The sequence below is a fragment of the Microplitis mediator genome, chromosome 7, assembly GCF_029852145.1.
Source record: "Microplitis mediator isolate UGA2020A chromosome 7, iyMicMedi2.1, whole genome shotgun sequence".
In the NCBI taxonomy this organism is placed as follows: Eukaryota; Metazoa; Arthropoda; class Insecta; order Hymenoptera; family Braconidae; genus Microplitis; species Microplitis mediator.
The window spans coordinates 9,578,546-9,602,020 of NC_079975.1; the positions used below are offsets into that span (position 1 = coordinate 9,578,546).

Genomic DNA, 23,475 nt, shown 5'->3' on the forward strand with positions numbered 1-23,475 from the left:
GTTCGTTACCTGTACCTGAGGATAAAATACATAGTACTTCAGTTCGGTTAGAGTTATTGACTTTATGTCATTTTACTCAGAAAAATGGTCAACGGTAACTACTTCAACAGGTAAAAGAATTTAACCATGAATATAATGCTTTTTTTTTATTATTTTTTTTTTTATGCTGAGAAGTTACAATGAATAGCATTTACAAATAATTTTTCTTGTTTTTATATTTATAATTTTTGTTAAAAGAAAAGTTTTTTTACAATTCCCGCGTATATTTATAAATTTTTTCAGTAAGATTTTACGTTAAAAACAATGGAAAATATCTCAAATTTCATCTTTCTTCAATGCATTTATTTTTTATAAGAAATAAGTTCATACTTTTACATTTTATGCATGAACTTTTTTTTTTTTAATAAATAAGTAACTTACCTATTTTATTATTAATATTGTTTTTTTTTTTCGTAATACATTTTAAGTTCTCTTGAAAAAACTAACAGGGTGCGTTTTACCAAACAACTAAGAGCTCATGTAATTTAAATTCTTCTCATAAAACTATTTTGATACTCAAAGTACAGGATATATTCAGTTTATGTTCCACTATATACTAGAGAAATAGCAATGTCGATAGCCAAGCTAAGAAATCTTTAAGGTTCCATAACCTTGGTGAATATGTTATTCGTGCTTCGGAATAAATCAAATACTAGCAGAGAACCAGAGTAATCCTTAAAAAATTCAGGTTTTCGTTGTAGAAGTATATATTAAAAATTCACAAGTCATTCTAACAAATTATTTATGTATACTTTAATTTTCACAGAATGTGTATCCTGCGATAAAAAAAAAATAAATTGAAATTTTACCATAGAATTTTTTATTTTTAACAAGTACAGACTAAAGTATGAGCGTTCATGCGCAAGTCTGTTAAATTTTTAAAGTTATTTATTAAGAATTAACTCCTTTGGTTCAGTAAATTGAGACTTTATTGTATTAAGATAAAAGACTTGTTACCCGCTCACTTTTTATTGGGGTGAGATTAAACAACTCAATATAAATTGGTAAATAAGATGAAAAATAGTTTTTTTTAGAGATACTTTTTATAGTTTTGAATGTTAGAATAAAATTTTAATTTGAAGAATAATCTTGATAATTAATTGTTATTAATTATTTAAATAAGCTCGTTGAGTGCACCCACACGGAGAAATATTCTTGCTTGAAATGTATGATGTCATAGTAAAGCCAGACCATATTGGCTTTGGCAGAAATTTTGAAACAAACTCATGTAAAAATTACTATGGCCATAATAAAAGTAACAACGAGTTTATCACAAATTACTATAACCATTATAAATTTTACTATGGTTACAGTAATTTTTTCATGTGTTTTTCAATCTCCGTCAGGTAGTCACCATAGTTCGGCTTTACTATGACACCTATATGCTATAGCATTTCAAACAAGAGTAATTTCTCCGTGCAAAGTTGTGATGTACCCAATACTTGATCAACGTATATGGCCTATACTCACTCAAAGACAATATCAATTGAACTATGATAAGTTTATTAATTTGGAGAATAATTTTTAAAATATACTTTAGTGCCGGATAGCTCAACTGGTAGAGCACTTAGCGCGATACCGGCATGGTCTGGGTTCGATTCCCAGTTCGGGATATCTGTATTTTTCTCAATTGATCTATAAATTGTCTTATTGAGAAGGTTTGCATGTTTAGGTTCCCACTATATAAAATCCGGCACTACTTTGTTTAATTCTCACAAATTTAAATGTATATTGAATAACATATAATTATAAAAATTATTAAAGAACTTAACTGAACCTAAACTTGATCTAACGATCGTTAAAATAAAAAATGGCAGGCTGAGCGCGATTTTGAAAACAGTCACTTAATTTTAATTTCTAATAAATTATATAATACTTTGATAGCCATATTTTAATATGACACAGATTATTTATCAGTAATAATTCTTTCACTTGAAATTTTTTTTCATAAAAATTACTAAAACGCATCAATCAGTTAAAGTAAGCGACTAATGGTACTGGTCGGGTTTAGGGTCTTTACCTTACTCGTATTCACAAAATTGAGTTTTTCTTTAAATTATAAAAAACCATTAATCAGATGCGTAAGCAATCAGTGTTTAATACTTTTATTCAATTGACGTTTTTTTTTAATTTTAACTTTCAAATTGTAAAAAAAAAAACAAACAATAATTATTAGTTTGAATTCATTTTTTTTTTTTTTTTTTTTTTTTTTTTTTTTTTTTTTCAAGAAATATTTACATCACAAGGATTAAAAAGTAATTTATGATTTTTTCAAGAGAACGTCAGCATGTGTGTGTCTATATGAGCAAAATTTTCTCGTTCAATATTTCTCAAACCAATCAACCGGCTTGAATGGTTCTTGTAGCAATTTAAAAAATAATTGAAGACATTGAATTGAATTAAATTTCAAAATTAACCGGTGCAGACGTTATTTGAAAGAAAAATAACAAAAAAATGACAAATTTTTGCTGTTATTTAAAATAACAATCTCGATGAAACTCTTTCGATGATGAGAGACTCATTTGAATTGGTTAATTCATTTAAAATGTAGTATCACTACTTGTATGAGTACTCGGGAAAAAATGAGACACTGGAAAGAAATGAAGGATCATAAATTCCGTTAGTGTTTCCAGGCAAAATAAAACACTATTTCGGAAGAATTTTCTTTTGTTAAAAAACTATTATTTACTGGGACTTGGAGAGGATGAAGTGAGTTGTATACCCCAGGCAGTACATCTACTCGAAACTTTCAACCAAAAATTTTGGTTTTTTATTAGTTGTTCATTTTACCCTAAATTCGTTTTACTTCAGTTTTTCTTAACTCAAGAAAATAAGTCGCATGAAAAATACTTTAACTAACTAATTTTTGTTTAATTGAAAATGTTTGATACTCTGCCTGAGGTGGCCAACTTACCCCACTTTTTCTAAATTCATAAATAAACATCTTTGAAAAAATAAAAAAGATTTAAAAAAAAAAATAGTTCTTAGTATTATGTATAGATCTATAAATCTTTCTATATATATGTATATAAATAAAGAATATATGATTAAATATCAATTAGTAAGAAATGTTTTAATTTAATTTAAATCTGTAAATGATACTTGAAAAAATTTTGTTTACATTAATTTTCGATATTTATGTACTAAAGCTAATAAATACTGTTCGCACATAATCTTGTGTGAAAAAAAAGTCATGAAGATTGTATACATTTTGAATGTAACCTCTTGTGTAATCAAATACATCGCTTTAATTGTAATTACATTGATTGATAACTGCGACACGTATTCGGCGTTTGCAAAACGTGGTGTGAATTAATTATCTAACTAACTTTGCTGAAGGACTTTTATTGACTACATTTGATACAGTTGAGATTATTCTTACGAACCTTGATGTTAAATCCTACACTTCCAAGTACTTTATTGTACTTAGTACTGCTTATAATTCAGTATGAGGCATTACTTTACACGTAGAGTAATAATTTTACTTTTAATTAATTCACATAATGATTTTTCTTACACAACATAGTGTGGATAAATTCCTATAATAACAGGCATTATTACGTTGCTCCCATAGGGATAATTTCTATAGAGTTTTTCGAATATTTTATCACAAAGTTTCACTTGGTCAGCATATTAGGAATATTTCCTATAATAACACGGAAAGTATTCTTATGTTATTACGGGAATTTTTATGTGTTTTGACCTAGTAAAAATCTTTAGGTTGACATACACAGAGAAAGAAAATGACTATTCTTCCTATATTCACATAGAAGAAATTCCTATGCTGACACGGTAAAAATTCTTATGTCAACATAGGTATAATCTACACGGAGAGAAATTTATGGTAACCATTCCTAGTACGTTTATGAAATATCATCCCATACTGTTATGGTAATGATTACTTGGAATTATGGGATATAGGCCCATACTTTCTGGTAAAAATTCCCATAATTATGGTAACAGTTCCCTCATCGCATGTGAAAGAATTATGGTAATGATTACCATAATATATGGTAACCATTACCATAATGTATGGTAACCATTACTATATATTATGGTAATGGTTACCATAATATTATGGCAACGATTACTATGATATTATGGTAATGGTTACCATATATATGGTAATCGTTACCATAATGATGTAGTAATGGTTACCATAATATATAGTCATGGTTACCATATATTATGGTAATGGTTACCATACATCATGGTAACGGTTACCATAATATTATGGTAACGATTACTATAATATTATGGTAACGATTACTATAATATTATAGTAATGATAACTACAATATATGGGTGCCGTTCCTATAATCAACATTTCAAGAAAACCGGTTACCATGCATTATGGAAACCATTCCCATAATATATTGTAATTGTTACCATAAATTTCTCTCCGTGTATATGGTAGAATGGGGAAAGTATCTATCTTTTAGGAGGTATTTTTTCTATGTTAGCAGAAGAATCATTTTTGTGTTGACATACATAGTTAAAATCCCTACTCTCTAAATCTGAAACAGTGAAAAATCACTAAAAAAAAAGTGTATATACTCCTCGGTATACTTATAGCTGTGAAACCGTGAATAGTCACTGTTTCAGATTTGGGAAGTATGTTAATATTTAAAAAATTCACACAGCAACATAAGAATCATTCCTATGTGAACATGATAATAATATTATTTCATGTACACAGGTAAATTTCCATGAAATGCAAGGCAAACTGGAAATTATTCCTGTGTTAATATTGCGAGAATACCTATAATAATCTAGGAGTTATTTCTACGTTAACTTAGTTACAGTATATTATACATCAAGGAACGGAAGTAGGACATTTTGATTCTCGTGTCTATTTGAGCTGGTCGAGGGTGGCAATCAAGTAGATTGGGACGTCCCAACTTCCTCCGTAGTGAGAACACTATTTTTCACCAGATCTGTATCTGGAAGTTTGTTTCACTTCTGTTTGTGGGAAGAGTGGTGCGTGCGCTAATTTTTGTCATTTATTTCTCATAAAAAGAAAGAACAACTTTCTTCCTTTTCCTCTAAACAGGACAAGAATTTAGACTTCCAGTACACGGAAAAAAAAAAATAGGTGCTGCAACAGGACAAAATCCTGTTGCAGCGCCTATTTTTTTTTCCGTGAATAGGTATTGTGAAAATATTTCTATGCAATATAGGAAAAATACCTATAAAGTATGGGAATTGTTTTCGTTTTCTTGTTGGAATTTTCCCTGTGTGACTATAGAAAAAATAGCAATATTTTCTCCAGGCACACTAATACTGTTTAAGTAATATTTGTATAAATATTTACCATTAATTTTATTAGCAAGAAATGTTATCCGAATATTTTATATCATCTTGTAAATTTATGTTAAAATAATAATTTTTCAGCCCCGATACATGTTTAAAAAATTTTAATTTATTTCTAAGAAGTAAATTATGCAAATTTAATTTTTTTAACAAGATACTCTGATTATCAACACTTAGGTGTTTTGTAATATATATTTAATATACAAATAAAATGTGAGATAAAAGTAAAGAAAAAAAAGATAATTAGTAATTTAATGAAGGTATGTAGTCCTTGTTTCTTGTACAGTTTGCTCGAAGCGTTGTGTTAAATGTGATGCGACATCGCAAGTTTTAGTCACGTATGCATTAAATTCTAATTATCCTCTTCACGATGAACGGGAACGATCAGAAAATCAAGATTGTACGAGGTTGATGTACATCGTAAAATTAAATATATAGTCTTAAAAACGCAATATCTTGGATCTTTAGGATTCACGTGTGAGGTTTAAGCTATCGTTGACAACTATGGCGAGAATGAAAGGATATATGAAACGAGAATTCCAGAGATGATTTAATTATCTAATCGATTCTGACTGGATAATAATATAATCATCTTAAAATTTCTGAATCATTTACTTTTATATCTTGAGTTATTTCATTTTATTATTTTTTTTTTTTTTTCACTGAAATAGTGTCGAGATATATATTTACAGAAAATAATTTTACATCTTCGAATCTTGATAACATGAAGAATAAATATTTATCAAAGTATCAATCTATTTGACATTGATCTGATAATTTTTAGTATAATCTCAAAAGCGGATAAACATAAAGAAAAAAACAAACAGGAATATTTTGAATAAATACACATAACTGAAATTCGATGTGGATTTTAATGTAAATAATTTCTTTATATATTTTGAAGAATAGATTTATATTGCAATATTAAATAGTTTATTTAATATTTGTATAATATAATTTTCATTGTATAGAGTAATTTAATGATGCTACAATAAATATTAATGATGATAATAATAATAATAATAATAATAATAATAGCTATTCAATTTTACACAAAAGTATTAAATATCTTTTCCATAGATAATTTAAATCGCAATGAAACGGACTTTTGCAATTTTGCGCATAATTTAATTTTTACGAAGATATTTACAAAAAACCAATTACACTTTTTTCTCGATAACTTTTAAATTTACGACGGGAAATTTTTCACTTCATTTACTGGAATAAATGTAATGTTCGAGAAGTTTTACTCTTTTATCGATTGTAAGTCAAAGTATAATTATTGTTCAATAATTCGCCACAAGACTGGAAATATTAAAAATTAATAAATTCACATCTATTTTTATGCGAAATCGACTTTTGAAAGGGTACTTCATAAATAACATCTCTATAGAATTATCAAAGATGTTCGGATCTTATAAAGACTCCTTGTGATCGTTATGATTCGTTGAATTACCCAACGAAATATGAAGAAGAAAATGATTTCCATTATTACTTCTGATAAGGTAATTTGCACATCTATTTTTTTTGATTAGCTAATGATTAGTCTTAAGTAGAGTTTAAGATCTAGGATCTAAAACTGTATTAGTGAAAATTTTTGAATATTCACTATTTGCTAATGAATTCCGCTATACTGTGAAAAATCAGTGGAGTGAACGCGGAGTAAATCCAGAATGAATGCGGAGTGAATGCAAAGCAGATGACTGTCTATTTATTTAATCCCCTCGGAGTGAAATTCACTCCGAAGGGAAGTTTAATATAATATTGAAATTCCGGTTCAGAGTGAAATTAACTCCTTCAAGGAGTTTATTTTAATATTAAAGCTCCGGATCGGAGTGAATGCGGATTCAAATAAAATCCACATCACTCCAAAATCACTCGGTTGAAAAAAACAAACTCTCTATTTACTCCGTATGGAGGCTGATTTTTCTTTAAACTCCAGGATTCCGAGTGACGGAGTGAATTTGGATTGAAATAAAATCCGAATTCACTCTTCATTTATTACAGTGTAATTCACTTTTAGAGAGTATGAAATATTCTATATCACAGGGAGAAAATTTTTAGCAACAACTGCTATGAAAGTTCTGAGCGCTGTAGGCCGTGTCAGAAGCACCAAATATATTCAGTCTTGCCTATACATTTTACTTAAGAACGGGTATCAGATAATTTTGTCTAAGCTTTCCTCTGAAATAAAAGCCTTAAACGCAAAATAAAGACACAGACCCGACGCTTTACTCTCTGAACTAGCGAAATGCACTTCAATTTTTTGATAACTTCCATTTGTTTACGGGAAAAACTTGGACAAAGTTCCCATTTACCGTACAAGTGCAACAAAGATAGTACCGTTCATCCACTTGAGTGCGAATAGAGAAACAAATGAAAACGCGTCTTAACCGCACTTGTGCGCTAAATATGTTTAGGTTTCCACTATGTAAAATTGGCGTATTACCGTACGATGGACGGTGTGGCTCAATAAGTTATAGATCAAATTGAACGGAATATAGTATAGGGCCGGATAGCTCAACTGGTAGAGCACTCGGCGCGATACCGAATTGGCCTGGGTTCGATTCCCAGTTCGGGCTATCTATATTTTCCTCAATTTATCTATAAATTGTCTTATTGAGAAGGTTTGCATGTTTAGGTTTCCACTATATAAAATTGGTGGAAACCTATAGCTTTATAGTTTTAACTTTACTATATTGACGTAGTGATAAGATGTCACGACCAGTGATTGTATTTAATTTTACTCTCTATAACTAACGACGTGATTGTACTTGAAGTGAGTGAGATGCCATCACATATTGCGACAACACATTACATTTTACTTTCTGTCGCTCATGTGATGCGATCGTATGTGATAAAAAACTTTGTCAATTTATGCTTATTAGAATAAAAAAACAAATATTCACAAACTAAAAATTACGTTAAAAATTATCATATCCTTGGCAAATTTGATTTAAAATAACATTTTAATTTTTTACTTCTCTAAAATTGAACTGTCATTGCAGAGTTTGCAAAAAATAGTGTATCCTACAAGCGGACTAAAAAGCGAACATGACAATCATGATCACGCTATTCGCTTTGAGGTTATGATACATTGACATGAGGACTCATGTGGTTGTCGTTTACTTGCTTACGGCTTGTTAATGCATCGTAAGCCTTACCCTCATGTCGCGACAACATGGTTGTCAAACAATTCGTTCCTTAATACACATGTAGGATAAACCACTATTTTGTTCCCGTAAGATAAAATAATATACGGTTACAAAATTCTGCCTTAATTTACGGATAACGAAGTGTTCGTTGTGGTTACAATGTTTTCATCATTCTACCAAATTGTTTGTTGGGCCAAGAAATGGTTTGTAAATGTGATAAAACTGTTGTAGCCCAATAAAAATCGTGATTTGTTAAAATAATAGATGAATTTGTACCATTGACAAAATTCTTGCAACCACAAACTCTTAGTTTTGCTATTGAAATTTACTTTATGAGTTAATATCTTATTGCGTAGATACGAGAAACAAAAGGAATGTACTGGATTAAAGAATGAAAAAAGACCTTTTTTTTTATGTCCCTCATGATGGTGATGAAAACACAAATGTGAATGAAAAGAGAAGCATTTGAGATAGGATTTAGTAATATAATACGTTCTGTATGAATCTAAATCTAAGATGCTTTTCATTCTGTGCTATTTCAACTATTCTATATATTCTCAACCTTTTGTTTTTAGTTTTAGATTTCCACAGCCGACATAAAAAAGATGAAATTTTTTTCAATACAAAACATAAAGTTTTTGTTTGCAGAAATAATCAGATTTAAATATAATGCTTATAAATTATTGTCTTCTAAATTAATTATAAATGATAAAACCATTTGTATGTAAGTGAAGTAAGATTGTATGTATGTATATAACTAATGCGATTAGTACTCGAATAATTAAAGATCATTAAATTGTTTCTGAAAGATGCTTCACAATAATTCGTCAGTTCCCTTTGTAATTAATAGACTCAAAGTGCATCCTTTTTTACAAACCGGAGCAATTTAGTCTAGAGTAATCATAATTTAAATTTCATGAAGTAGTTCAAAGGGAAGAAATCCACTTTTAGAGAATAATACTTGTACAATATTCTTTTGTTATACACATTACAAAGTGTTTAAAATATAACGGACCACATTGTATATTATCTGGCTAATATAATGATAATAATAATCATTATAATTATTGTTATTATAAAGCGACCTTTTAAACTTCTAATTACGGGTTGTAATGAGTGGCGGATTTCCTTTTTCTATATTAAATGAATTTAAACAATGAGCATTAAAAAAAAAATTTGTCAAAAAACGACACAGTGTATACATATATAGGGGAGAGAAGGGCAAATTGGGATACCCCCAAAATTTTGTAGAAAAAGATGTGTTTTTTAAAATGTTTTTTGAAAATTCCAAAGTCACTTTTGTAAATATGATTAAGCATTATTTTGAATTTTTTTTGTCGAACTTTTTCAAAAATCGAATGTGTCAGTCGAAAAATGTTCATAAATGCTTATGATACTTTAGTTAAATCAACTACGTTTATTTTTATAAAAAAATATTGACCGAAAAATCTTACATAGATCTTTACTTTGACTCAAAATTTGAATCACCTTTCCGATAAGTTTTTGATTCTGGAGACATTAGTTTAAAATGATTTTATATTCATCGAAATGTTTATTACAAGTTTTAAATGAATTCATGAAAGATCAATGAATAAATGTATTCATGCGAATATAATAATAGAATCTATATGGATATTATGAGAGAACCAAAAAGCTTTCAGAGACATGAATTTGAATCAACTAAATTTTTGATGTTTCTCACATATTACTAGACTTCCTGACACATTATGGACCATTCATATTTGTACCTTTTAATTAGTTTATATTTCAAACTGAATCCAACATCCATTGGTCCAGAACAAACAAAGAACCTGAGATCTCAATTTAAAGAAAATTAAAAAATTTTAAACTTTGAATTAAATTATAAGCCCATTATTATTTAAATGAAGTTTCTACTATCGTAGCAAACTGGAAAGTACCTTCTATCGTAGTAAACTAAATTAACAGTATAAAAATCGTTTATCAATATACAACTAGGCAAGACTTTAATGCCTGTGGTATAGAAACGCACAGTCTTAAGTTACCATAGTTGAATTTTATAAAGTCTAACAGCTTTCAATTTGCCGTAGTCGTAGCATGCCCCCCAATGAGAAAATACCGTTGGGTGTAATGACAATGTAAATTGCTCTTAAATTGGTCGTTGCAATAGAACTTTAACTAAATTCACTAGCTTCCGTTGTAGCTTTCTCATAATATGCATTTAGTTTTGATTTATTCTATCTTGTCTATCAATTCAGTCATTTGTTATTTCTTTGATGATACTGGTGACGTAATTAAATTTTCTAATTGGATACAATAGTTGTCGTTTGCTGTCGTGACTATTGCAGATTTTTTCAGATAAAATCTGTAGCATATACCTTCTACTCTATTTTAATCTCTCTCTCTCTCTCTATATATATATCTATATATAAATGTATATATGTATACTTTTGCACGCTTAACTTCGTATTCAACACCTTTTGTTATCGTTTCCAAGTAATCAAGCTACTTTGAATTTTGATGAAGCGTAACTCAAAGATTGTACTGTTCGTTGTTCAACAATTTGAGAGTTTATTCATGTATGTACTAGTGGATGAGGTAAGATTACATTTAAGTCAAGAATTTACCGTGCTCCTGGTTTGAATACATAGAAAACAAACTAACTTGAATCAAGAAGAATGTACTTGAGTCAAGAACATCATTACAAAAAAAATATTTATTTTTGGTTCAAGAATATTTTTTAACTTCCCGCGAAGAAAATTGTAAATTTTCAAAAATTCGGGAAGTTATTGTTTTTACCCCGATTTTCGAAAATCGAGTTTTCATCAGATGTCGACGTTTTGAGGTCCTAGGAAGCTGTTCTGACTATTTTCAGAATGATGTCCGAGTGTGTGTGTAAACTCTTTGTAACTTTTTAACTAATGAACCGATTTGGGTGTTTGAGGTGGCAATCGAAAGAGCTTGTTGACCGTCAACTTTCCTGAAAATTTTTTTTTTTAGTTTTTTAGTGATTTCTCAGAAACGACTTGAACGATCGACTTCAAAATCTAATCAGCTCTAGAATTTGATGAAACGCGTCGATTGCCGCCTTAGCCATCAAAATCAAAATCGGTTAATTCGTTTGCGAGATATCGTGGGAGAAAGAAATGCTAAAAAACGGTTTTTTTTCGAAAACAATGGCATACAGAAGTATTTTCGAGCTCGGAGAGCTCGAAAATGTATTCACACCAATGTTTTCGAGCTCCTTGAGCATGAAAACAGCGGGAAGTTCTGGGGCTGGCCCGCAGGGTTAACCGATAGACAGATTTTTTTTAAAGTTGATATTCTTGATTTACCAATAAATTATTTTCAATTAAGATTAAAAAGCTTTAATGAAGAATTGTCTCGTTTTTGATGCTAGTGAACATTTTCTTAAATCATGAAAAAAGAATGACTTGAAACAGGAATTCAATTTCGAAGAAAATAATTCTTGGTTCAAGTTGAATTTTTTTCTGTGTATACAGATAGTGTTCGATCAATAAAGTTCAATGTCACTTGAAAATATTTATATTTTGTTACTTATGACTTATTTTAGATTCCGATGAAATTATTATAAACAAAATGATGTTCATAAGAATTAGTTTTTGCAAATTTTATAAACTGAAGAATATGTTGATTAAAAAAGGTTAACAAAAAGACATATTTCTGAATGCGGTATAGTTGCAAATTCACGGTTTGAAATTGATCCACCCATACAATGCTGAAGCTGTTTTATCTGATTTACGAGCCATGTGGTTGTGGGGAGAGCGTTGATTTGGTTAGGTCCATTTCAATTCATTCGATGTATAGAATGAGGATAGTTGGAGATAACTTGAGGTGAATATAAAGTCTGGGAAGAAATAGTCGCTCCAAAATCTTGGTTAAATAATTTATATGAATCCTAAATAAGGATTCATAGATGTTTTTATTTTCATATGATAAATATTTATTGTAAATTGTTTATATGTAAATTTTACACATAAAACGTCCCGTTGATTTCTCAATCAAATATCACAAATTTACGACGCAGAATTTAATAAAATAAGACTGCTGATTTAAATATCAAGATAAAATAATTTTAAATCAGGATAAAAATCTTTTCTACGAAATTAAAAGATTAAAACATTAGTTTTATAATTCTTTTTTTGATTTGTTTTGTAAAAGATTATTATTTTATACTTGCTAATATACGATTCCTTTAAAAAAGATAAAAACGATAATAAATTCTTGTACTTGTGAGTACAATGATGGAATAAAATGCTGGTTGTGTATACATATATAGTGGAAAGAAGGGAGGGGTAAAATGGGCCCTTTATGAAAAAAAAACTCAGACCCTCAGTTGTTTTCACTTGTTTTACGTCTTTCCAGCCTCTTATTATGTATTTAGTCTCAATATGCCGCGTCTATTGAAAATTATAAATCTTTTAATTTGGGGAAAAATGAGCCCCTCAGAAAAAAGTTTTATTATTTGACTTTTTTTTACCCCTTTTACTTTTTCTAGTTTTCTGTCATGTATTCGTAGTCAATATGCTCCAAAAATAAAAACATTCAAATTTCTGGCAAAATGGGCTTTCTAAGAAATCTACTTAAATTTGGTTATTATTTTATTTCATCTTAAAAGCAAATTAATAATTTTTTCAGAAAATTGATTTTCCGTACTCAATTATTTCATGTACCTGAAGTTCGGAACGTTTTTCGCGTAGCGAAAATGAAAAAAACCAAATGAAAAGTATGAAATCTACTGGATCTAGATTTCTGAAATGTTTCGTGTGTCAGCCGAAAATTGCAGGCCACCCCTAAATACCGCTTAAGTCACCTTTAAGCAGTCAAATTACATAAATTTTTTACATAGTCGTTGCGCAAAAAACGTTTTGAGCGTCAGGTACATATTGTTCTAATATTTTGGATACAGATAAATTGAACGGAATATGGTATAGGCTCGGATAGTAGCTCAACTGTATAAGCGTTCGGCACATAGCCGACATGGTCTCAGTTTAACTCTCAGTTCGGACTGTCCATATTTTTCTCAATTTATTTATTTCAATTATGAACTTTTTTAATCTAGTCAAATTGAAAGTAGAACACAATCTCAAACACTTCACAAGAGTTCCTTATTCTTGTATCATTTAAATTAAACAAAAATTTTAGGGTACACATTTTCCCCCCTATATGCATTGAACTTTTGGCAAGTATATTATTATTATTACTTTTATCATAATTATTTTATTTATTTGTACACAATTTTTTTTCTCCGTTGAGTATCACGACATTCATTCGCATTTCAAAACTAATGAGACCTGTTTTATTTTTTTTAAAAAGGGATGTATTTTTTTTTTATTGATGACAAATTATTCAACATTTGAATAATAAAATAAATTGTGATAATAATTAAAATTATTTATAAAATAAAAAAAATAATCTTAGCAACGAATCAAAAACTTTATATCTACTTTTGTCACAAAATAAAACAATTTGATTGAATCGTTGACTACTTTGATATTTGATTTACCCTTCGGCTGTTCAGATAAATTTATTTAATAAAAGTTCATCACTTTTTTTTTTTTTTTTTTTTTTGTAACCATGCTAAAAAAATCTCAATACCAAATTACATATTGAAATTGAATGGAAATTCCACAACGCAGAGCGTTACGGAACCAGAAAATCACTCTGTGCCAAACTAATTTAAATAAAAGGTTATGATGTAATATGAAATAAAACAGACTGAATCAATCATGATTGATATTATTTTTAAAAACTAAAAATAAGTTTTTTAAATTGTGATAGATGAAAAATTATGAAGATTGATGATGTAAGAATTATTACTCGTTGTATTTTAACTAAATTTTGCAAATACTAAATGCAATAAAATCCAATGAAAAATAATTTAGATGTACAGAAATCTTCATGCCTAGATTTATTGACATCAAGTAATTCAGGGATAAAAAATACCAATTGAATGCATAGAAAAAAGTGTTGAATGATAATATATACATAAATAAATCCATTATAACTTTAAAAGATCTAAACTTTTAAAACAATTATATTGCAAAGAACGAAAAAATAAAAGAGTAAAACTGTAGTGATAAACAATTTTATGATCTTTTTAAATGAAAGGATATTTTCCTCTTAACAAGAATAGATTTTTCTCTTTGAAATGTTCTTCGAGATTCAAACTACGATTATTTCTGACTGAAACTACTCAAGTGTAAAATAAAAGTTGTACTTTGATCCTTATGTAGAATATAGAAAGTAATTCAATTTTTATAAAACATCTGTTAAGGATATACTGCAAGATTGTCGCATATTTCAAATACTTGAACATTAGATTTCCATTATGAGGTTAGAGTATTAATAATATCATTATTTTTCATTGTTAAACTGAAGTGGTAAAATCGATTCACTTTTTTTTTTATTATTAATTCATCACATTTGAAAATTGCTGCAATTAACGTTTCCGTTCAATGGAAGATATTTAGGGAAAGGCCAGACCGCAAACGGGCTGCTAAGGAGATATCTGTTGTGCATTTGAATGCGGCAAATCTTCTTTTTGAATTCTATTTGAATCGAGTAAACCTAATTTTTAAATATCATAGAGAAACATTTCTTTCTCCAGGCAGGCAAAAAAAACCGCGCTATAAAAAAAGTAAAAGAAAACTTTTTACCATATCTGGACCGAAAGCTTAAATTCCTGCCCTGTTTTGCGGGGAGAAAGTTGTTCTTTTCCCTTGTAAGAAAATGAATGATAAAAAATGGCGCGTGCGCCATTTTTCCCACAATCAGAGGCAAAAATTTAAGCTTTCAGGTGTAGACCTAGTGAAAAATCGTATAGACACCACAGAGTTAGGACTTCCAATTCGCGTGTTTCCTTTCGGCTTGGGTACGAAATTATTATACACGCGACTTGAAATGTCCGACTTTTCTCCCTTGGTGTGTAATATACTATTTCTTACCAAAAATTTGGAGTAGTCCATTCTGTCCAACCAGCCCCGATTTGCCCGCTCTTCCCTTAAATATATATATATATATATATATATATATATATATATATATATATATATATATATATATTGTAGCGATTGGTATCTTAAATTAATATCACTTATACACTACAATGATAACACACTTACATTGGAAATAATAACACCACAATTAACAGCAGTAAAAGAAAGGCAATCAAGGATATAATTTATTGATACAAGACGTATGCTGTATAGTTGTCAATATAAGACTGACTGACTTAAGTCGCGTATCTATAAAACAAGAGAAGAAGGCATTTGTTTTCTAGCTATTCAAATATTTTAAAGATCAGTTTCACATTCGTTACAATATGTATATAAATATATATATTCATTTCTTTGTAATGAAATTTATTATTTTATATTTTAATTTGAACTGTTAATATAATAAAAAGGTTATCAATTTACGTGACAATAGCAGTGCTGTTATTGATATTTTTATATTATATTATTTATTATTTATTGATCCGGTATCACAATAAATAATTGGTGAATATGATAGTTTGATATGCATCGTTGATTTGTAAGGATGGAAAATAAAATATAAAAAAGTAATGCAGCTGAACTTTGAAATCAGCTTTCAAATCAATTAGTTTTATTATCATAGGAACAAAATTATTTTTATCATTTTGTTTGCATCTCTTGACTTTTTTTTCATCTATATCCACTCAGAACGCTTCTAATTAGGTTGATAACTCAATCAAAAGTAACGGATGAATTAAGTACCTTTCTTTAATTAAGATAATTGGCATGTAGTGAAAGCATTTGCTTTTATAGTTGACTCTATTGTGTTAGCATAAATTTATTGATAATTATTTGTATTGATTTAAAAATAAATCAGTTGAACGTATTGACAATATTGTACATTTTTTCGTTGTAAAAAAAATTCATTTATTTCACATTAACTTCGAAACTTATCAACTAACTTTCTTTAATAATGATAAAAAAATTATACAATTAGTAGCTAAATCAATAAATGAATACAATGTCAAGTATTTTTAATGAAAAAATTACTCATTACAAGTAAATTGATATTTTTTCGAGCTTTATAAGGTATTTTATGGTTCGAAGTTGATAAACGTTTACACCGTTGGTGGTATGATCGTTCTAATACACACTGAATAATAATTATTCTAAAGTTTGAAATACACATACGATTTCGACACGGCTGAAATGAAGTCAGAAACTAATTTAGTGGACCGATACTCGATGTCGCGTCTCAGAGGGCTGAAACCGATGATTTCTAACCCGTTCAATTATGCATTGATCTGAAATTGGGTTACTTTGAACAGGTATCGAAATTCATATTTTCAATGCATGCAGGTGATATTAAAAACAGATTTAATTAAGGCTGCAATTTATAGTCTAAATTAACTGATTTTATTTAGTTACTCAATGAACATGTGCATGCTTAAAAAATTTTTTCAATAAAAAAAAAAAAAATTTCAATATTGATAATCAATAAAATTAAAACTTTTTGGTGGCTATATAAGTTAATTTTTCTGACAGGCACTTGAAATGTACGACATTTAGCGCCTATGACCGGCAGCTAAAAATATTAGATAAGACACAGCTGGTAAAAAGATAGTTAATCGTTCTAATAGTGATGTCATCGACAGATTAACAAATATTTTTTGGTTACATGTGCGATAGCAAGCGACCAAAAAATATCGGAGTAACTCAACGAGCCATCTTGTGACAAAATTTATTATCATTTTAATTCGTACACTTACCGATTTCTCTCTCATTTTCAACAAATACTCAAAACAATCTTACCAAATAAATAAACTCGGATTTATAACCTGTCATTTATAGGCACTAAATGTAGTACATTTCAAATATCTGTCACAAAAACTAATGTATTTATCTAGTACAATCGAGTTTAAGACGCTCGTGTGTTGGTACCCTCGACGTTCGGCTCGGGCACCAATCTTCACACCTCGCGTCTTAAACACAATCGCACTCAATAGATAAACTACTATTTAAGAATCGTTAGGTTTTTCTCTCAAAAAATGAATCAGTGAAATTCACTTCGAATTAGCGAATATTCACTGGGAACCAGCTACTGGTTGAATTAGTGGTATACTTATAGCTACAGAAATAGTGACTATCCACTGATTCGCAGTTAATTTCACTAATTCATTTTTAGAGAGTGGGTTTATTAATTCAAATCACCAAAATTTTTTACGTTTTAAAATCTTAATAAATTTTCACAATTCATCATAATTATTGACTATTTCAGACATTACGATGGACCAATTATAGTTGCTTTTCAATAACTTTAAAGTTTAATATTGAATTACTGTGTAAAAAAGTTGTCCCAAAAGTAGTGTTTCAAACTTCTTATGTTTGTTAACTTGGAGCTTTAAGTTGACAATTGTGAAGATTTTCGAACCTTCGAAAATTAAAGACCGAACCATTTTTTGATTTTTTTCATTTTTTGATATATATAATATTTATATCGAAATGTAAGTAGAATGCATGTAATATATGATATATTTTGGATTATGAGAATAAAATATGCACTATAAAAAAAGATTTCCTTTGAGGTTCCATATATGTATTCATATACCGATAATATTGTTGTACGACATGATTTGAACCGTAAAAATGTAACAGAGGGAATGGAATGGAGTTGTGTGTTGATCGACGATAACCAAGACCGTGGTGACAGTCGAGTTTGTCCGCTGATTCCCGTGGGATCCACGCGCCTTGATAGCACGTGCAGAATAGAAAGGACACGTATAGACGTTATCGATGTCTTCGGCGTGTCTTAACGTCTTTTCTTATCTTCTTTTATTTCCTTTACCATTATCCTCCTCATGGGTTTACAAGTTTCGTATGTATAGTTTACTTTAGTCAGACTGACTAAACTCACACCATACTATCGCCTCTGAAAACTCTGGGTGACATGACGAATTGATACTTTATAGAAAAGCACTTTTGCGGATAGAGAAAAAACTTTTTATATTTTCAATTGTCTCATTCTTTTTCGACGCCTCCATGTCTATATAAGTATCAATATATTGCAGCTATTTATGTTACTTTAGAGCTTTTTGGATACTTTTATGCTGATATGAATTTATTCAAGTTTTTTCAAAAAGTATTAAGGTTATTTATATTTGTTCATAAAAACTTGCGTGAACCTTAAACCTTAAGTCCACAAAAATAAATTTTTAGCAGCCGTAAAAAAATTTAGGGAATTATAATTTAGACGTAAATCCTCTGAATGGTTGGTTTCAATACATATTTCTGTAGTTATTTTGATAATTTTTATTTTTCGTCTTCTAACTTCTAGATACTTCACGACCCAAAAAAAACGCATAGGAAACCAACTGCGAGAAGTTTTATTTCCTTAGATCCCATAAATTTTTTTTTACTGCAAAAGATTTCAGTTAATTGAACTTCTATCTATTAGATAATTTATATTAGCTATAAGATGCTATTTAAATAATTTTATTTTTTCGTCCTTACCCGGATTCAAAAATTGAATCTCAATTTCAACCTTCAACTCAGGATTCAAATCAACGTATTCTAGAACCTCATTTTAATTTCTATGCTGGGCTTATTTCAGTTTCTGCATTATGGAGGTTGAAGTCAGGTTTTTTTTCGATTAAGCAACAATTCTAAATAGGTTAATGTTCACGCAAGTCTTATTTACTGAAGATAAAAATTTAATTTCGCACTATAGGTAATAAATATTTTTATTTTTTTTTATTCTAGGATTGTTAATTGTTGGACCAAGCTGATTGAAAAATTTGAAATCATGTCACGCACTGTACAAAGCATGATACGAGGATTTGTAAGTAATTCGATAATATTTTTAAATCTTCCCAACATTATTATTATTATTTCAAAGAAAAAGAAAAAATGATAATGCCGCGACTAATAGTTCCGTATGTACTACGAGAGGTCAGTGAACTTTTATTTGTGCACTGGAACATGAGAACGTCTTTATTTTTCTGAATTGTAAGACAATTATATAAAAATGAACGCAAAAAACCAATTTAAGTATTAAATATCAATGATGAATTTTTTGTTATATATTGGTAGATTGATAATAGAAATAAATATAAGAATGACTTAAAAAACCATAAATTTTTTAAGACTTATAGCAAGGTCAGAGACTTAGTACCTGATCAAGGAACTAATACCCGATCAAGAAACTAATACCCGATCACTCATGTATTTGTGTATCTATATTTACTTAATGTTACTAAATATAGACATACAAATAAATGGAGTGAATGGGTACTACACGGAGAGAAAAATATCGTCAGAGTGAATATACGTATCGTTATTTTGGCTATCCGCTGTATACTCAACTTACTTAACGATACGCCGTATAGCCAATTCAGCTATACAGTTTCCTCACAGTGGATCGTCAAAATGAAGATCCGTATCCTTATTTTAGGCATTTTATGAATCTCTGATATGACTATTGCGCAAACTCTGTATTTAGGTATCCGGCAACAGAGAATGATGCATCGTATAGCCAATTTAGCTATACGGATCCTCACGCTGGCAAAACAGATACTTATATCAACGAAACTTCATATGTTTACAAAGGCTATTTGTCGTATTTTTAAATGAAATAAATGAATACTCATCCTAACCCAAATGCATATCTTTAAATTAACGATACTATAGACTGTTAAATTAACATGTGAGTATTCTTTAACAAGGTATACGAATCGTTATTCTGACGATACGTCATTTGACGATACATTGGATAGTCATTCTGACCATATTTTTCTCTCCGTGTTGGTTTTTATCTTAATAATGAATGTAGAGTTTAATTTAATGGGTGCCATACCATCATCCTAAAAATATTTCTCGACGAGTATCAGATATATCATACTACAAATTTAATCAAGTACTTGATCTAAATGACGGAAAATATAGCAAGTGCACTTCAATAATGATTCTAACTAGAACATAGATTTAAACGGTGTCAAAACTAAACACAGTACCGAATAGTCAACTTACCGATTCAACAAGATCTCATTTTAAATTTTACCCGTAAAAAATATATCGGTTCATTCAAAGTAAACTTTCAAATGAGACCCTGTTAAATCGGGGTATTTCGGGGATACTTCTATTATATAACCATTTCATAGTTTTGCCGCGATTCATTTCGGTACATTTGGAATTAATGATGCGAGTCCTTTTGAGTGTTGTTTGTTTTAGTAGTCACATTATTTAAGTGAACTTTCAATATTTTCCGTCATTTAGATCAAGTACTCGATTAAATTTGTAGTATGATGTATTTGGTACTCGTCGAGAAATATTTTTAGGATGATGGTATGGTACCCTATTTAATGAGGCTGAAAACGTTAAAATAATAATATCTTTGAAGGAAGACCGTGAGAGAAATTTTATATTCTATCTATTAGCAGGAAATGATTGTGGTACAAATGAGTTACTATTTCAGAATGAGCTAAGTATAAAGTTATAATAAATATCGTAATTTTTCTAAAGAATACAACTAAAAATAAAGTGGGGAAAGTAAAAATCAGAAATAAAATAGAAAGAAAATAAGGCCACGATAGATAATAGACTACAACCGTCCTAAAAAAGAAAAGAGTAGATAGCAACTTTTTTTTATTTTTTTTTGTGTCTCATAAATTTAGTTAGGAACAACAACTTCGACTAGATATCTGTAAAAAAAACACCATACAATTTTATCCCCAAATAGTTTGATTTTCCTTGACATTATTTTTACTTGCATTTATTGAAATTTTCTTCGAAATTAAGTTTTGTAAACTATTTTAGATAGAATTTAGTAACTAAAATCTTCATCGAGTCTAAAATTATATTATTTTTTATTTTTAACTTTTGAATATACTCATCCTTTCTGTTAAAAAAAAACACCGTTTGGCTTTGGCTGTTGTTCTATTATTCATGGAACAAAGTTTTCTGCAGATAGTATCTCTAGATAAAAACCGTAAAATTCAATGAACCTTTTTTTATTGGTTATACCATAACTTTTTTATTTTTACGCGACAATATCAACCATAAACATTTCAAAGTTTCTTGAATTTATCGGACTATCAAGCACTAAAAATATAAACATTAATTGTTGATAACAAAACTAAACTATGCGATCTAAATTGAATTAAGTACCTCGAAAATAAAATTGGAATCCGTTTTTCTTCTAATGTTCCTCAATTAATTAATCCATGGAAACAGTACTTTAGATGTAACTTAATAAATAGTATCTTATACATCTTGTGGAATCGGTTTAGATTTTAATTTCTATTTTTATTGCGGAAAAGTAAACGTTTTTACCCAATATGTATTAAGGTCAGCTAAATAAAAACATCTAGATTTATTTTTCTCGATAATGTTTATTCGCTCCTCATGTATGTGCTTCGTTTAAATGTTATGTTTGTAGCTTTTTTAAGATTTTCATCGTAACCCGCCTATTTCCACTTGATGCCCATCCAATAATAAGTTTTATTTATATGACTTTAACATATCACGTCAATGATCATATTATTTTTAACTGTTTTTCTAAACAATTTTCAATAATTTTGTACTAAAAACCATACATAAGTTTTAATAGAATTAAATTTAAAATTAGATGGTGATATTTACTGAAATTTGCTACGTTATTCCATTATAAATTCGTTCAGTATTCAATTTTAAAAATAAAGATATACAATGTACAAACAATTTAATAAAAGTACGCTGTAAATATCAACTTTATATTCATGCGAGCTCATTTATTTCGTTTTTTTTTTTTTTGTTCTATAAATATTCAATTTTTCGAGCGTGTAACTAGAATCAATTAAAACTTATGGTAACAAAAATTTTCATAGCCAATTTTCAACCTTTCAAAGACTACGATAGTTAACGTTTTACTTTGTCTTGCATTTTTCGTATTCATTGTATTTATAATTTTTTTAGTCTCTTTTTATTTCTTTCTATTCAACATTTGTGTACTCCGGCCAATGGCCTTTTTTCTGAAGCATTATTCAGTTCTACAATTTTTCAATCTAGAAATTACGTGGACAAAAAATGCGATTCTGTATTGATCATACACCTCATCAATTGAAATTTTTTTTTATTTTACCGAACATTATTTTTTTTTTTAAATCTAAAGTGTAATGTTGATAGTAAAGGAATTAAATTATCTTTATGATTGTTGTACTTTTTTATTTTTTTTTCTGAACTGATGGATTTTCCAGTATCGAAAAATCTAAAGAATCTCTGTAGTCTGTTTTATAAAACGAACGTGCTTTTACTGGAGTGTATGCAATCAATTTTGGGTAAAAAAATATTACAAGGATATATACGGGAGAGAATCGGAAATTAATATTCGATCGACAGTATGTAGTCACATACAACATACTTTAGCTGTTATCATATAAATTGAAATTAAAACAATGATTTATTGAATGTAAAATAAAAAAAAACTGTTAATACATAAATAAAAATCCTGCGTAAGTAAATAAAATTTAAATTTCTCAATTTACAATTTGGGTCGATATTTTACGAAATTATTTTATATTGAAAAAATAAATTGTCGCTTTAATAGAAATGGTAATGTTGTATAATATATTCAGCGTCAAAGAAATTAATAGCATTCTAATTAAAAATGCGGATAAAAAATACCATGAGAAACGATAATGGTATAAAGAACCAAGTAATGCTTTTAATTAAAATAATTACTGCGGTATATTCATAGATTTTTTCTTTTTATCTCATTATTCTTTAAAGACAAACACTATTGATTTAAGAGAAAAAATAAACAATTTTAACAATACATCGATTAAAATTTGTATTGTATAAGAAGACCCAGAGAAAAAAAAGAATATTTTTTTTTTTTAAATATTTTATTTGTTTAAACTCACTTAGTCATGGTTTGTAGAAAAAGTTGGGATTTGTGGAACAGCTCGGACACTGCAGCCATTCAGAAATAATTAGTAAAAAACATCGACTTAATTGTT

General features: G+C 28.8%; 1 protein-coding gene and 1 non-coding gene across 2 annotated transcripts in view; both read left to right on the top strand.

Moving 5' to 3' along the window:
• Positions 1-23,475, top strand: part of LOC130671363 (CD151 antigen-like) — a 122,635-nt gene that overhangs the window by 16,844 nt on the left and 82,316 nt on the right. Inside the window, exon 2 of the mRNA XM_057475207.1 lies at positions 19,244-19,322. The gene's annotated coding sequence lies outside the window, so the exon portion shown is untranslated. The remainder of the gene's footprint in view (positions 1-19,243; positions 19,323-23,475) is intronic.
• On the top strand, positions 7,862-7,934 carry Trnas-cga (transfer RNA serine (anticodon CGA)). Its single transcript has one exon. It is a non-coding gene; the product is annotated as a tRNA-Ser (tRNA).